This window comes from Nycticebus coucang, chromosome 9 (genome assembly GCF_027406575.1).
Source record: "Nycticebus coucang isolate mNycCou1 chromosome 9, mNycCou1.pri, whole genome shotgun sequence".
NCBI lineage: Eukaryota > Metazoa > Chordata > Mammalia > Primates > Lorisidae > Nycticebus > Nycticebus coucang.
The window spans coordinates 100960590-100974488 of NC_069788.1; positions in this window are offsets into that span (position 1 = coordinate 100960590).

Here is a 13899-nt window from a genome sequence, read left to right on the forward strand (position 1 = left end):
TGAATAAGTGTAGCACAGGGGAAATTTAGGGTGGTGAAATCAGTCGGTATGCTACTGTGTTGGAAGGTACAGGACCATGCCTTTGTCAGAACCTACAGAACTTTAAACACAGGGAACTTTAATGTATGTAAATTAGAAAAAAAAAAAACATTTAGAAGATTGAGGGGCCCACAGAAAGACTGAGACAGTGACAAGAGAATCTAACTGTATTAAAATGTATAAAACAACCTCACCAAAGGAGATGGAGCTAAATGTGCTGGCAGAGGTAACTTTGGAAATGAATCAAATCTGAACACCTAAATGAAAAAGGAAATGGATCTAAGTATGCTAGTCTAGTTTATAACATTGTTTCCCTCAGGAGCACAGGTTAACAATTCTGATAGAATGATACATGTACATTGGAATTGAACGATTAATAAATAGGTGAGGAATTACAAAAGCCAAGTTTCTCATTGTTGAAGAAGAAATTTACAGTTCAACAAGGGAAGGGAGCTAGAATGATCCATGTGATAATGCATTAGAGTGGAAGACAACATGGAGATTTCTTAGTGAAACTAATATAGCTATAGATGGATATGTAAAGAAATATTTGCAGATATGTGTATGTGCATGAGTTAGTATAATGCAGATATTTATTTAGTCAGCTAAAAGGGCATAAATATGATATCCTAGAAAAAACAATTAAGGCTAGCATCCAGATCTTCATTTACAGTATCATCTCCAATAAAAAAAAAACAGGGATCCTTGGAGATATGGATGATTATAGACCAATGCAGGAAATGTACAAAATAAGCTTCATGAATCTCACAGTGTCAGAAAGCCAGGAAGTACCCCAAACAATCAAACAAATGGGGGAAGGAGAGAGGTCTGTCAAATAAGAACAGAACCGATGAAAAGAGTTGCTAATAGCCATAACTGAAACAATTCAGATAAGAACATATATAAATTAGTTTTGGACTATATCCCTCAGGATAAAATATGTCCATGAGTTCATGTCCACATAAATAAGCAATTAAAGAAATTAGTACTTGGAGAAGAGAAAAATTTCCTATGCAGAAAAATTTCAAATAAATTGTGTAGATATTCCATCTTGAAGGAAGAAGAACATAATTCCTCACCCCTTAAGAGTGGGCTACCTTCAGCAACTACCTTACTTCCTTACTTCCGAAGAGTAAAATATGGAAGGGGGTGGAGGAGAAAAAAGTGACTTTACTGTTGAGAAATTTGACAAACTTTGCTTCAGCCGGGGGATCAAGGTTGGCAACAACACTTATAATCATGCTGATATTAGGTAACCGTGTCATCATGTGATGAAAATTGCCCATTATCTTTGTGAGTATCCTCCCCCCAAATCCATAGCATCAGTCTAATTGTGGGGAAAATATCGGACACATTTCAGTAAAGCATCATTCTGCAATCTCAGTACGCCTCAAAACTATCAAGGTCATCAAGAACAAGGCAAAATTAATCCATGAAACAATAAAGTCATTGCTAATCATTGGGGAATAAAAAAAAAAAAGAAGAGGAAAAGGACAAGGCAAGTCTGAGAAACTTTCACAACCAAGATGCACCTAAAAGGAGACCCAATAAAATGTATGGTGGTTTCTTGGCTGGAATCCTAGAAAAGAAAACGAAATTAGGTAAAAACTAAGGACGTCCGAGTATACTATTGACATTAGTTAATAAAACAGAAATGTTGGTTTATAGGTTTAACAAGTATAACCATACTAATTTAAGGTAGTATAATACGAAAAACTGAAAGCTGAGTGTGGGATATATGGGAACTCTTTGTACAGTATCCTTTATATATCTACAAGACTAAAACTGATACAAAAGTGTCTATTAACAAAAAAAATTTAAGGTACCCCACGTAGATAAGTAATAAAAATAAATGCATATATTATTTTCCAGAATGTCTTTTAAAATACTAGAATGAATAGTGATAAAATTTTAAAAACTTACCCCTGATGTGAAGAATAAGACAATAATATTCTTTTTTATGACATTGTAACAATATTGTAAAAGTCCTACATAATTTAATATGGCAAAAAAAAGAAAGAAATCCTATTAATATTCTTAAAAAGAAGTAAAATTGTCTTTATTTGACCACAAAAAAAGAGTATGCAAAATAACCTGAAATAAACTAGTACAAGATAAATAAGTATATTTATTCACATGACTGGACACAAGGTCAATGTCCAATATTAACCACAAACAAAATTGATGAATAGATGAGAGGCGCATTAGAATTTCTCCAAAATACCATTCAAAAAGCATCAAAAATATCAAATGACATCACAGGCATAAAGATACATCTAAAAAAAAAGATGTTCATTTTGTCTTACCTTAAAAATATAAAATGTTGCTGAGAAAAATAAATGAAGTGTTCCAAGTTCATGAGTAGAAAGATATATTGTTTTTAAGGTACTAACTTTCACCCAATTAGTCTCTAGTTTTAAATGTAAATCATATTAACATTCCAGGAAGTTTTCCTTCCTCGTACCCTATGGAAATGGATACATTGATTTGACAATTTATACTGAAAGGCAAAAGACTCCAAAGAGTCAAAACAGCCTTAAATAGAAGAACACAGTTATAGTAGCAGACTTCAAGACTTACTGTAAAGCTATAGTAATTAATATCGGGTTGTGTGTGTATGCATGTGTGTGTGTATATATATGTATGTATATATGTACAATATACATATTATACATAGACTCTCTTTATGGACATATATGAATACATACTATATACCATGCAATATTAATAATACATCTGTGTGTGTCTAGTATATGTAGCCACACACACAGTGAAGAAAAGAGGGAAAGACAGAAAGAGAAAGGAAGAGCCATGAAAAAATATAGAATCTAGAAATACAATAACATATAAAAATTGCTTCATTTGCGACAGAAGTCACTTCAAATTTATAGGAAATGATACATTTTTTTTAAAGTAATGCTGCAGCAATTGGATGTTTATAAGAATGATAATGACCCTTTTATGAAAATGTAAATAGAAATAAATTTGGCTTGGATTATAGATTTAAAAGTAAAGATAAAACATTGAGTTGTGCTACCCTATGAGCAATTAGTTCCAATTTAGTATTGAGAACATGTGGTATTTGTTTTTCTATTTTTGTGACACATCACTTAGAGGAATGGTCTCCAATTTCATCCAGGTTGTTAAAAAAAAAAAAATCCATCCTTTTTTAATGGATGAATAATATTCCATGGTATACATGTGCCATAATTTATTAACCCATTATATATTGAAGGACCCTTGAGTTGTTTCCGCATTTTTTTTTTTTTTTGTAGAGACAATCTCACTTTATCACCCTTGGTAGAGTGCTGTAGTGTCTCAGCTCACAGCAACCTCCAACTCCCAGGTTTAGGCAATTCTCTTGCCTCAGCCTCCTGAGTAGCTGGGACTACAGGCACCTGCCACAACACCCAGCTATTTTGTTGTTGTTGTTGAGGTTTGGCCGGGGCTGGGTTTGAACCCACCACCCTCCGTGTATGGGGCCGGCACCTTATGCACTGAGCCACAAGGGCCGCCCTGTTTCCACATCTTTGTGACTGTGAATTGTGCTGCAGTAAATCTTTGAGTTTAAATATCTTCATGATAAAGAGATATTTTCCTTTGGATAAATGCCTAGTAGTGGGATTACAGGGTCAAATGATAGGTCTACTTTTAGTGCTTTGAGGAATCTCCATACTTCTTTCCACAATGGTAGTACTAATTTGTAGTCCCACCTACAGTGTAAGAATATTCCTTTTTTTCTGCCGCCATACCAGTATCTACTGCTTTAAAACTTTAGAATGTGAGCCATTCTCACTGGGGTTAGGAGGTTAGGTGATATCTCAATGTGGTTGTGATTTGTATGTCTCTCATAATTAGAGAAAATGAGCATTTTTTCATGTGTTTGTTGGCCATTAGTTTATCTTTGTAAGAAACTTTCTATTTATGTTTATTGCCCATTTTTAAATGGGGTTGTTTGATCTTTTTTTACTGGTTGTCTTAATTTCTTTGTAGAGTCTGGTTACCAGCCATTTGTTGTATATGTAGCATGCAAATACCTTCTCCCATACTGTAGGCTTGTTTGCTTTGCTAATTATGATCAGGTCCCATATTTTAATTTTGGTTGTTACTGTGATTGCCAATAAGGTCTTCTTCCTAAACTCTTTCCCTACCTTGTATTGATACTAGTTTTTCTACACTTTTTCCCCTAGGATTTTTATAGTTTTATCTCTTAGGTTTAAATCTTTTATCTATCCTGAGTTAATTTTTTTTTTTTTTTTTGTAGAGACAGAGTCTCACAGTACCGCCATCGGGTAGCGTGCCATTACGTCACACGGCTCACAGCAACCTCTAACTCTTGGGCTTACGCGATTCTCTTGCCTCAGCCTCCCAAGCAGCTGGGACTACAGGTGCCCGCCACAACGCGGGGCTATATCCTGAGTTAATTTTTATGAGTGGTGAAAGGTGTGGGTCCTGTGTCACACTTCACTTTTACATGTAGCTATGCAGTTCTCCCAGCATTATTTATTGAATAGGGATATTTTTACTCACGTATGCTTTTGTTTGCTTTGTCAAAGATCAAATGGCAATATGAGGATAGTTGCATGTCTAGATTATCTATTCTATTCCATAGGTCTGTGTCTCTATTTTATGCCAGTACCATGCTCTTTTAGTAACTATAACCTCGTAGTATAGCCTGAAACCTGGTAAAGTGAGGCCTCCAGATTTGTTCTCATTTTGTAAGATTGCATTATCTATTTGGAGTCTTTTCTGATTCCATATGAAGCAAAGAACTATTTGTTTGAGATCTGCAAAAAATGATGTTTGCATTTTAATGACCATCACACTGAATCTGCAAGTCACTTTGGGTAGTATAGACATTTTAACAATGTTGATTCTGTCAATCTCTAAGCATGATATGTTTTTCCACCTGTCAACTTTCTTTTCTCAGTTTTTTATGGTTCTTTCTCTGGAGATCCTTTTCCTCCTTTGTTAAATATATTCCGAGGTATTTCATTTTCTTTTATGCTACTGTGAAAGGTATTGTGTTTTTTATTTGATTCTCAGCTTGACTGTTGTTGGTGTATATGAAAGCTACTGATAAATGTACATGGATTTTATATCCTGAGATACTGCTGTATTTATTTACCAATTCCAGGAGCCTCTTGATTGAGTCCTTGGGCTTTCCTAGGTATATCAGTAGCAAAGTTTGACCTCTCCTCTCTCCATTCAGATACCCTGATGTCCTTCTTATGTCTGATTGCTCTGGCTAGGACTTCCAGCACTGTGTTGAATAGTTGTGGTGATAGTGGGCATCTTTGTCTGGTTCCAGGTCTAAGGAGAATTTTTTCAATTTTTCTCAGTTTAATATGATTTTGATTGTGGGATTTTTTTCATAGATGACTTTCATCTATTCAAGGGATATCCCACCTATGCCAATTTTATTAACTGATTTTTTTCACAAAGTTTGCTGAAATTTGTCAAATGCTTTTTCTGCATCTATTGAAAGGATCAGGTAGTTTTTGTTTTTATTTCTGTTTATGGGGTGAATTATGTTTATAGATTTGCCTATGTTGAATGAACCAGCTTTGCATCCCTGGGTTTGAAGCCTTCTTGATTATTTTTGTGTGTGTCCAGTTGCATTCTGTTTGAGCAGATTTTATTGAGTATTTTTGCATCTGTATTCATTAGTTGTTTTTTTTTTTTTTTGTTATGTTCTTTCCAGGTTATGGTATCTGGGTGATATTTGTTCAGAGAAGGAGATGTGGGAGGGTTCCTTCCCTCTCAATATTGTGGAAAATATTCTGCAATATAGGTACAAGCTCTTCTTTGAAGGTTTGGTAGAGTTCTGGTGTGAACCGTCTGGTCTAGGTTTTTTTTGGGGGGGGAAGTGGAGGAGCTGGAAGTTTTTTTATTGTTGCTTCAATTTTGGTCCTTGATATTGGTCAGTTCAGGAATTCTATTTCTTTCTGGTTGAGTATAGGGAGGCAATGTGATTCCAAAAATTTGTCCATTTCCTAAGTAGGGGAGATGGGAGCAGGAGAAGGATAAATTCTCACCCAATGGTACTTTCTATGTGTGTATTGCACACTTTTTGTGGAAGGACACATTGTAACTCTGAGTTTAACCATACAAAAGCAAACTATGTAACCAAAACATATGCATCCCCACAATAATCTGAAATCCAAAAAGTAAGGATAAAACAATTAAGATGCAAGAAGAAGACATAGGGATATCTCCACCACGATGTGTTAGTGCAATACAATTAACACTCATATTGCATTGATCTGAAAAGAAAAAGTAATACATTTGATTTCATTTATATTAATAACATATGTATGGAAAAAAACTTTGACAAAAAGAATGAGAAAGCTAGAGTTTAGAATAAGACTTATGCAATATACCATGGATTAATACCCAGAATTATTTTTTAAATGTCAGATTAATATGAGGGTTACATAATATGCATTTGTTAGGTAAGTCCCAGTTGTAGTTCAGCCCTTCACCCAAGGGTTACATACTATGCGTTTGTTAGGTAAAGTCCCAGTTGTAGTTCAGCCATTCACCCAAGGGTTACATGCTATGCGTTTGTTAGGTAAAGTCCCAGTTGTAGTTCAGCCCTTCACCCAAGAGGTGTGCCATATCTCAACATTTTTAAATTAATAATTAATAAATAAACAGATTCATTTTGAAACAGTGCAATTTCCTAAATAGCTACTAAGTATATAAAATAGTCTCAACATTATTATTCACGCAAGGTCATTTTATTTATTTAATTATTTAGAGAGACAGCGAGTCTCATTCTGTTGCCTAGAGTACTGTAGCATCAGAATAGCTTGCAGCAACCTCAAACTCTTCATTCAAGCAACCCTCCTCAGCCCCTGGAGTAGCTAGGACTATAGGCACCTGCCACAACACTGGATATCCTTTTCCCTTTTTTTGCCTATTTTTAGTAGAGATGGGGGTCTCATTCTTCTTCAGGCTTATCTTGACTTCCTAAATTCAAGGGATCCTCCCACCTCGGCCTCCCAGAGTGCTAGAATTGCAGGCATGAGGCACCCCACTGGGCCAAATTGAATGCAACTTAAAACAATGAGATGCCACTACATATTCAACAGAATGTTGAAAATTCAAGTACTGAAGATGATGATGTGGAATTGCAACCCTAATTCATTGCTATTACGAAGCATAATTTTTCCAAAGACTTTTAAAAAGTGCCTGACATACTTACTAATCCTAAGCATATATATATATATATATCTCTTCTCTATAGCAAAGCTGTTCACAGCCATGTATAAATCTAAGAGAAATGAGTTCACATTTATCACAGCCATAAGATTGTATTTAGCATTTTATTCATTACTGATAAAAGGTGAAAATAGACTAAATATCTATCAATAAGAAAAAGAATAAATAGCTGACATACTCACAGAATGGAATACTGCATAAAGACAAAAATAATGTGATATTGCATGGATGAGTTTCAGAAAATATTAAATGAAATGAGTCAGATACAAAAAAAGAAATGTATATTGCATGATTTCTTTCAAGTGAAGTTTAAGGGGAGGCAAAAGTAGTGAGGGTAGAAATAGTGAGAAGGATTATGTCTGAGAGAGAGAGATTGACTGGGAAGGATCGTGAAGGAAACCTCTGGGGTGCTAGAAATTCCCTATACCTTAGTTTCCGTGGCAGTGTACGTGTGTGTATAAATTTGTAAGTATTCAGAGAGTTGTATGTGTGCTTCCACTAAATAAAAAAGACTTAGAATTAATTATTACTCAAATGCTGGACAAGAGCATGATAACAGTCAAGCTTAAGTTACATCTCTTTCTCCCCAAATCTAGGTTAGGAAGAAAAACAATACGGTAACCTCATCTTCTGGGGTGGAAGTGAAATTGCCTTTCACAGGTAGAGGAGAAAAAGTTATTCACCCCCCAAATTGCATGGCTATTAAAAATGAGACTCAGTTCTGAGTAGTCAAAGTTATGAGTTTTCTATAGTTACTCTGGAAAATTATCCTAAAAGAGAGCCAAAATAAATTTCTTTTAATTTAGAGAATAAATCATTTTCAGCAATATTCTTGTTTTCACAAATAATCAAATTTTGGAAATATTTCTGAGTGGAGACTTATAGGAAAATTATGATGTGACCTTGTATTGGAAACCATTAAAGTGGCTACTCCTGATAAAACTATTTTCATTTCAGAAAGACTTGAAAATTATTTGACTGCTATTAGAAATAAATGTAAGAAATCTAATAATCATTCTGAAAAGGGCAAAACAGTATTAAAACACACTCACTCTCAGCTCATAGATCCTCCCACATTTTCTTCTGTATTTTCCTCGAACTTGTGCTTGACCTATTCTCCCAGAAACCTGCATGAGAGCAGTGAGGGTTATTCTAAGCATCTAGTATTCATAGAAAATCAAAATGTGTTATATATGCATTCATTATGAATACTGATTTCTAATCTCAACTCTCAGTTGCTGGAGGTTTCATATAAAGAGAAAAAGGAAATATCTTTAATTACTCTCACTTTCACCTCATGAACAAAATGTATTAATATAAGCATGTCCATTTTGCCTGAGAAGCACATGCTGTCTTAATTTGAGTTTGCCAACTAGACCCCTAGGGAAAGTATATACACTTCCAGATAGTATGTCTCAGACGGATAGCCAATCCATAATGTGCCTCCTAAAGTTCCCTTATATAACACAGTTCTTTGTGCTTGATTTTTGTCATGCTTTCAAAGCTACTGATAGGTTCAGTTCCTACTGGGATGCTTTTTCCACTGCTCCCTGCATTAAAAACACAAACTAAATTTAAAACAATTTGACTCTAATACATATATAGCACCTAACATCTAATGGAAATAGACATATGAATTTCAAGATCTCCAAATTTTTTTAAGTTGAATAGTTTTATTGGAAACTCATTGCATTATTCTTTTTTCATTCTTATATTGAAGTGTAGTTTACGTAGAGTACATTTCATTCATTTTAGTTTTCAAAAATGTACAGAGTTGTATTACTACCACCACAACGGAACAGTTAAGCAAAACAGTTTCATCACCCTAAAACATTACTTTTCACCCCTTTCCCACCCCCAGCTCCATTTGATCTCCTTCCTTACTAGAATATCTTTTATGTTCTTAGTGAACTCCCTAGGAAACAATTTTGACAATATATGTTACTTCAACCTTCTCTCTTCTATTTTACTTGTTTATTCAGCTTTCTCTGTTAGCAGCCAATTTCCTTGGAATAAGAACACTTCCTTCCTTTCAAATCCATTCTATTTGAATATAGATCTAAGGCTGAGTTCACTACTTGAATTTCTCTTAAATTTTCTCATTGTCCACATGCCTTTTTTATATCATAGTTCTTTGTTTTTAATCTAAACATTGATTTTTATTTTTCTCTTTTTTTATTAAATCATAACTGTGTACATTAATGCATCTATGAGGTACAATGTGCTGATTTTATATACAATTTGGATTGCTTACATCAAACTAGTTAATATAGCCTTCACCTCACTTACATAATTATTGTGTTAAGACATTTATCCTCTACTTTTAATAGATTTGTCATATACCCTTGGAACATACACCATAGGTGAAAGTATTTCTTGATGGAAATATCTTTTTAAATTTATTCTCTTACTAGTAGCATATTTTAATGATGCATTACCATGGCTTATATCACCATCATTTTGTATAAAATCATGTAGCAACATGAAAGAAAGAAATAACTGTTTCTTACTATGACGGTAGAGGGACTTTTCAGATGAAATCAATGGTACTCGACTTTAAGATAAGACTAGTGCTATGGATTATCCAGGTGGGCCCAATGTAATCACATGAACCCTTAAAATGAAAAAGAGGGTGACAAAAGTCTCAGAGGTATGCAATCAAAAGGGAAGTCAATCAAAAAGTGTTGACAGGACGCAATCCACAGTTTCTGGAAGGTGATGTGAGGAAAAATGAGAAGTGCAGATGGCCTCTCGGAGCAAACTCCAGTGTTCAGCTGATAACCAATCAGAGAACAGGACCTTTATCCTTTAGGTGAGGAACTGAATTTCACTAGCAACTTCAATGATAGTGGAAGTAGATTCTGCCCTAGGGCCCTCAGTAAGGAATCTGGCAAGCTTAAGTTCCACGTAGTGAGACTCTAAGCAGAGTACCTAGCTAAGCCCACCAGACTTCTGACCTACAAAATTTTGAGCTAACAAAATTTTTACAAGTTGCTATCAATGTGCTCATTTGTTATGTGGCAGAAGAAAAAAATACTAATGCTCTAAAATCAGAAGTTCTGGTCCCTAAAGCCACTTCGTCTCACTCTTCTTGCTGTAGCCAATTCTTTCTGCCATTCTTCTGTTTGCCTAAGATGTGCTTGATTGCTCTGATTGAAATATTGTCTTGACTTCTTCACACACTTAGCCTCTGTCCATTCATCAGATCACAGCTGAGGGTTGGAACCTCAGGAAAGGGATATTATTAAACTGAATTCTAAAAAAGTTGAATCTCTATTTTACATTGTCATATAATCATTCACTCTCCTTGCCTAGCACTTTGGGAAGTTCTCAGTGTACAGTTATCAGGGTGTTATTTTTTTGATACATTCCTTCAGCTATGTAGCTGGCCTCGGGGAGAAGCCATCTGCCTTAATCACCATCAACATCTAGTAAAGGCTGAAGAAATCTGAGCTGAGTGAAGGAGCTTAAGAGTTGAGATACCACAGATAAAATTTGCAAAACAAGATGCATCTAACACCAATTTAAATTGAGTTCCCATAGCTGCAGTCATCATGCTAGGAAAGATGAAAATCTGATTGTCTGTGATCTGATATGATTTATTGCATTTGGATTACAAATTTGGAAATGATACACAGACACAAATTTAAACCAAACTCTATCAAAGATTTCTATTCTTCTAGAAAGATGACAAAGTAAGAGCGCATGGATTAAGCAGAAGCTTATTTTTCATTGGTGCCAGATTAATATTTTTATCTGTCACATAGTCCCTAATGAAGACAGTGGCAAAAAGCTTCCATTCTGAACATGAACTGCCCTTGTCATTAAAAAGAGGGATGGGAGTGAGGAGTTACAGTGCAGAGAAAGCCTGTATATTGACTGAGGTGTCCGTCAAAGACCAACCAGACAAAAAGGAACGATTCTGTATATTTGAAACAGAAAAGGAAAACAACAGCAGCAAAACAACTGGGAGGTATAAGAGACAGTGAGGAATCCCAGGATTCAGCAGCACAAGACTGGATGAACCAACAGGAAGCTCCCTTGGTAGAGTTCTAGGCCTTAGAACACCTGGTGAGGCTGCTCTGGTAAGAACTAGAACCACAAAAGCATAGCCAGTACCCTTGGAAATGATGAGGGAAATGGAGAAATGCCAGGTTTCCCACATCTCTCCTTCCACTGGTACCTCTCATTGGCCCAGCATGGTGGAAAACAGTTGACGGGGCCTGATGGGAGCACAGTAGGCCTGTGGAACTCAATCTTCCTATAAAACAAAGTAAAATAGGGAGGGGAAGAGAAGAACATTCAGCACAAAGAGACTCAAGCCTGACAGAAAGGCCCTGGCCTTTTTTATCTTACGTATTCACAAGCAAGAAAACCCACTAGCTTATAGTTTAAGAGTGACAGAGATGGAATTAACTTGAAAATAAATATTTTTTCTAGGGAAGAATTAACTTCAATTTTTTTTTATTTCTTCAAGAAAGATTCACCAGCTCTTAATGGTGGCACATCACTATTATTAAACCAAGCTTGATTAATAATGACTTGGTTTGCCAGAGTACCTTTTAAACTCTCATGAAGTGAAATAGGTAGAAATAACTCCCAGGAAAATGGGTAGTTATTGCATGAGATTAGATACAATTAGTTCCATCACAAATAGATTACATAAATTTAAAAAGCTCTTTTTTTCTTATTAAATCATAACTGTGTACATTAATGCAATCACGGGGCACCATACACTGGTTTTATATACAATTTGACATATTTTCATCACACTGGTTAGCGTAGCCTTCCTGGAATTTTCTTGGTTATTGTGTTAAGACATGTATATTCTACATTTAGTAAGTTTCACATGTACCCTTGTAAGATGCACTGTAGGTGTGTTCCCACCAAATACCCTCTCTCTACTCATTCTCTCCCTTCCCTCCCTTTCCCCACATTCTTAGGTTATAATTGTGTTATAGCTTTCATATGAATGCTATAAATTAGTTTCATAGTAGGGCTGAGTACATTGGATACTTTTTCTTCCATTCTTGAGATACTTTACTAAGAAGAATATGTTCCAGCTCCATCCATGTAAAGTCTCCATCTCTCTTTAAGGCTGCATAATATTCCATGGTGTATATATACCACAATTTATTGATCCATTCGTGGGTCAATGGGCACATAGGCTTCTTCCATGATTTAGCAATTATGAATTGGGCTGCAATAAACATTCTGGTACAAATATCTTTGTTATAATGTGATTTTGGGTCTTCTGAATATATACCTAGTACAGTAATTGTAGGATCAAATGGCAGGTCTATTTTTAGATCTCTAAGTGTTCTTCAAACATCTTTCCAAAAGGAACGTATTAGTTTGCATTTCCATCAGCAGTGTAGAAGTGTTCCCTTTTCTCCACATCCACGCCAACATCTCTGGTTTTGGGATTTTGTGATATGGGCTAATCTTACTGGATTTAAATGATATCTTAAAGTAGTTTTGATTTGCATTTCTCTGATGATTAAGGATGATGAGTATTTTTTCATATGTCTATAAGCTGTGTGCCTGTCTTCTACAGACAAGTTTCTCGTCAAGTCCCTTGCCCAGACTGAGATGGGATCACTTGTTTGAGTTCTCTGGATTCTGGTTATTAAACCTTTCTCCAAATATCTTCTCCCATCTGAGGGCTGTCTGCTTGCTTTACTTACTGTGTTCGTGGCTGTGCAGAAGCTTTTTAGTTTGATCAGGTCCCAGTAGTGTATTTTTGATGCTGCTTCAATTGCCGGGGGTGGGGGTCCTCCTCATAAAATATTTGCGCAGGCTAATTTCTTCAAGAGTTTTTCTTGCACTTTCTTCTAGTATTTTTATAGTTCATGTCTTCAGTTTAAATCTTTAATCCAGTGGCAGTCTGTCTTAGTTAATGAAAGGTATGGGTCCATTTTCAGTCTTCTACAGGTCGCCAGCCAATTCACCCAGCACCATTTGTTAAATAGGGAATCTTTTCCCCACTGAATGTTTTTAATTGGCTTGTCAAAGATCAAATAATGGTAAGTAGCTAGTTTCATCTCTTGGTTCTCTGTTCTGTTCCATACATCTACTTCTCTGTTTTTGTGCCAGTACCATGCTGTTTTGATCACTATCGATTTGTAGTAAAGTCTGAGGTCTGGTAGTGTGATTCCTCCTGTTTTGTTTTTATTTCTGAGTAATGTCTTGGCTATTCAAGGTTTTTTCTGATTCCATATAAAACGAAGTAATGTTTTTTCAAGATCTTTAAAATATGACAGTGGAGCTTTAATAGGGAGTGCGTTGAAATTATATATTGCTTTGGGTAGTATGGACATTTTGATAATGTTGATTCTTCCTAGCCATGAGCATGGTATGTTTTTCCATTTGTTAACATTTTCAGCTATTTCTTTTCTTAGAGTTTCATAGTTCTCTTTATAGAGATCTTTCACGTCTTTTGTTAGGTAAATTCCCAAATATTTCATCTTCTTTGGCACTACTGTGAATGGGATAGAGTCCTTAACTGCTTTTTCAACTTGACTGTTGTTGGTGTATATAAAGGCTACCGATTTATGGATGTTGATTTTGTAACCTGAGACGCTGCTGTATTCCTTGATCACTTCTAGGAGTTTTGTAGTAGAGTCCCTAGTG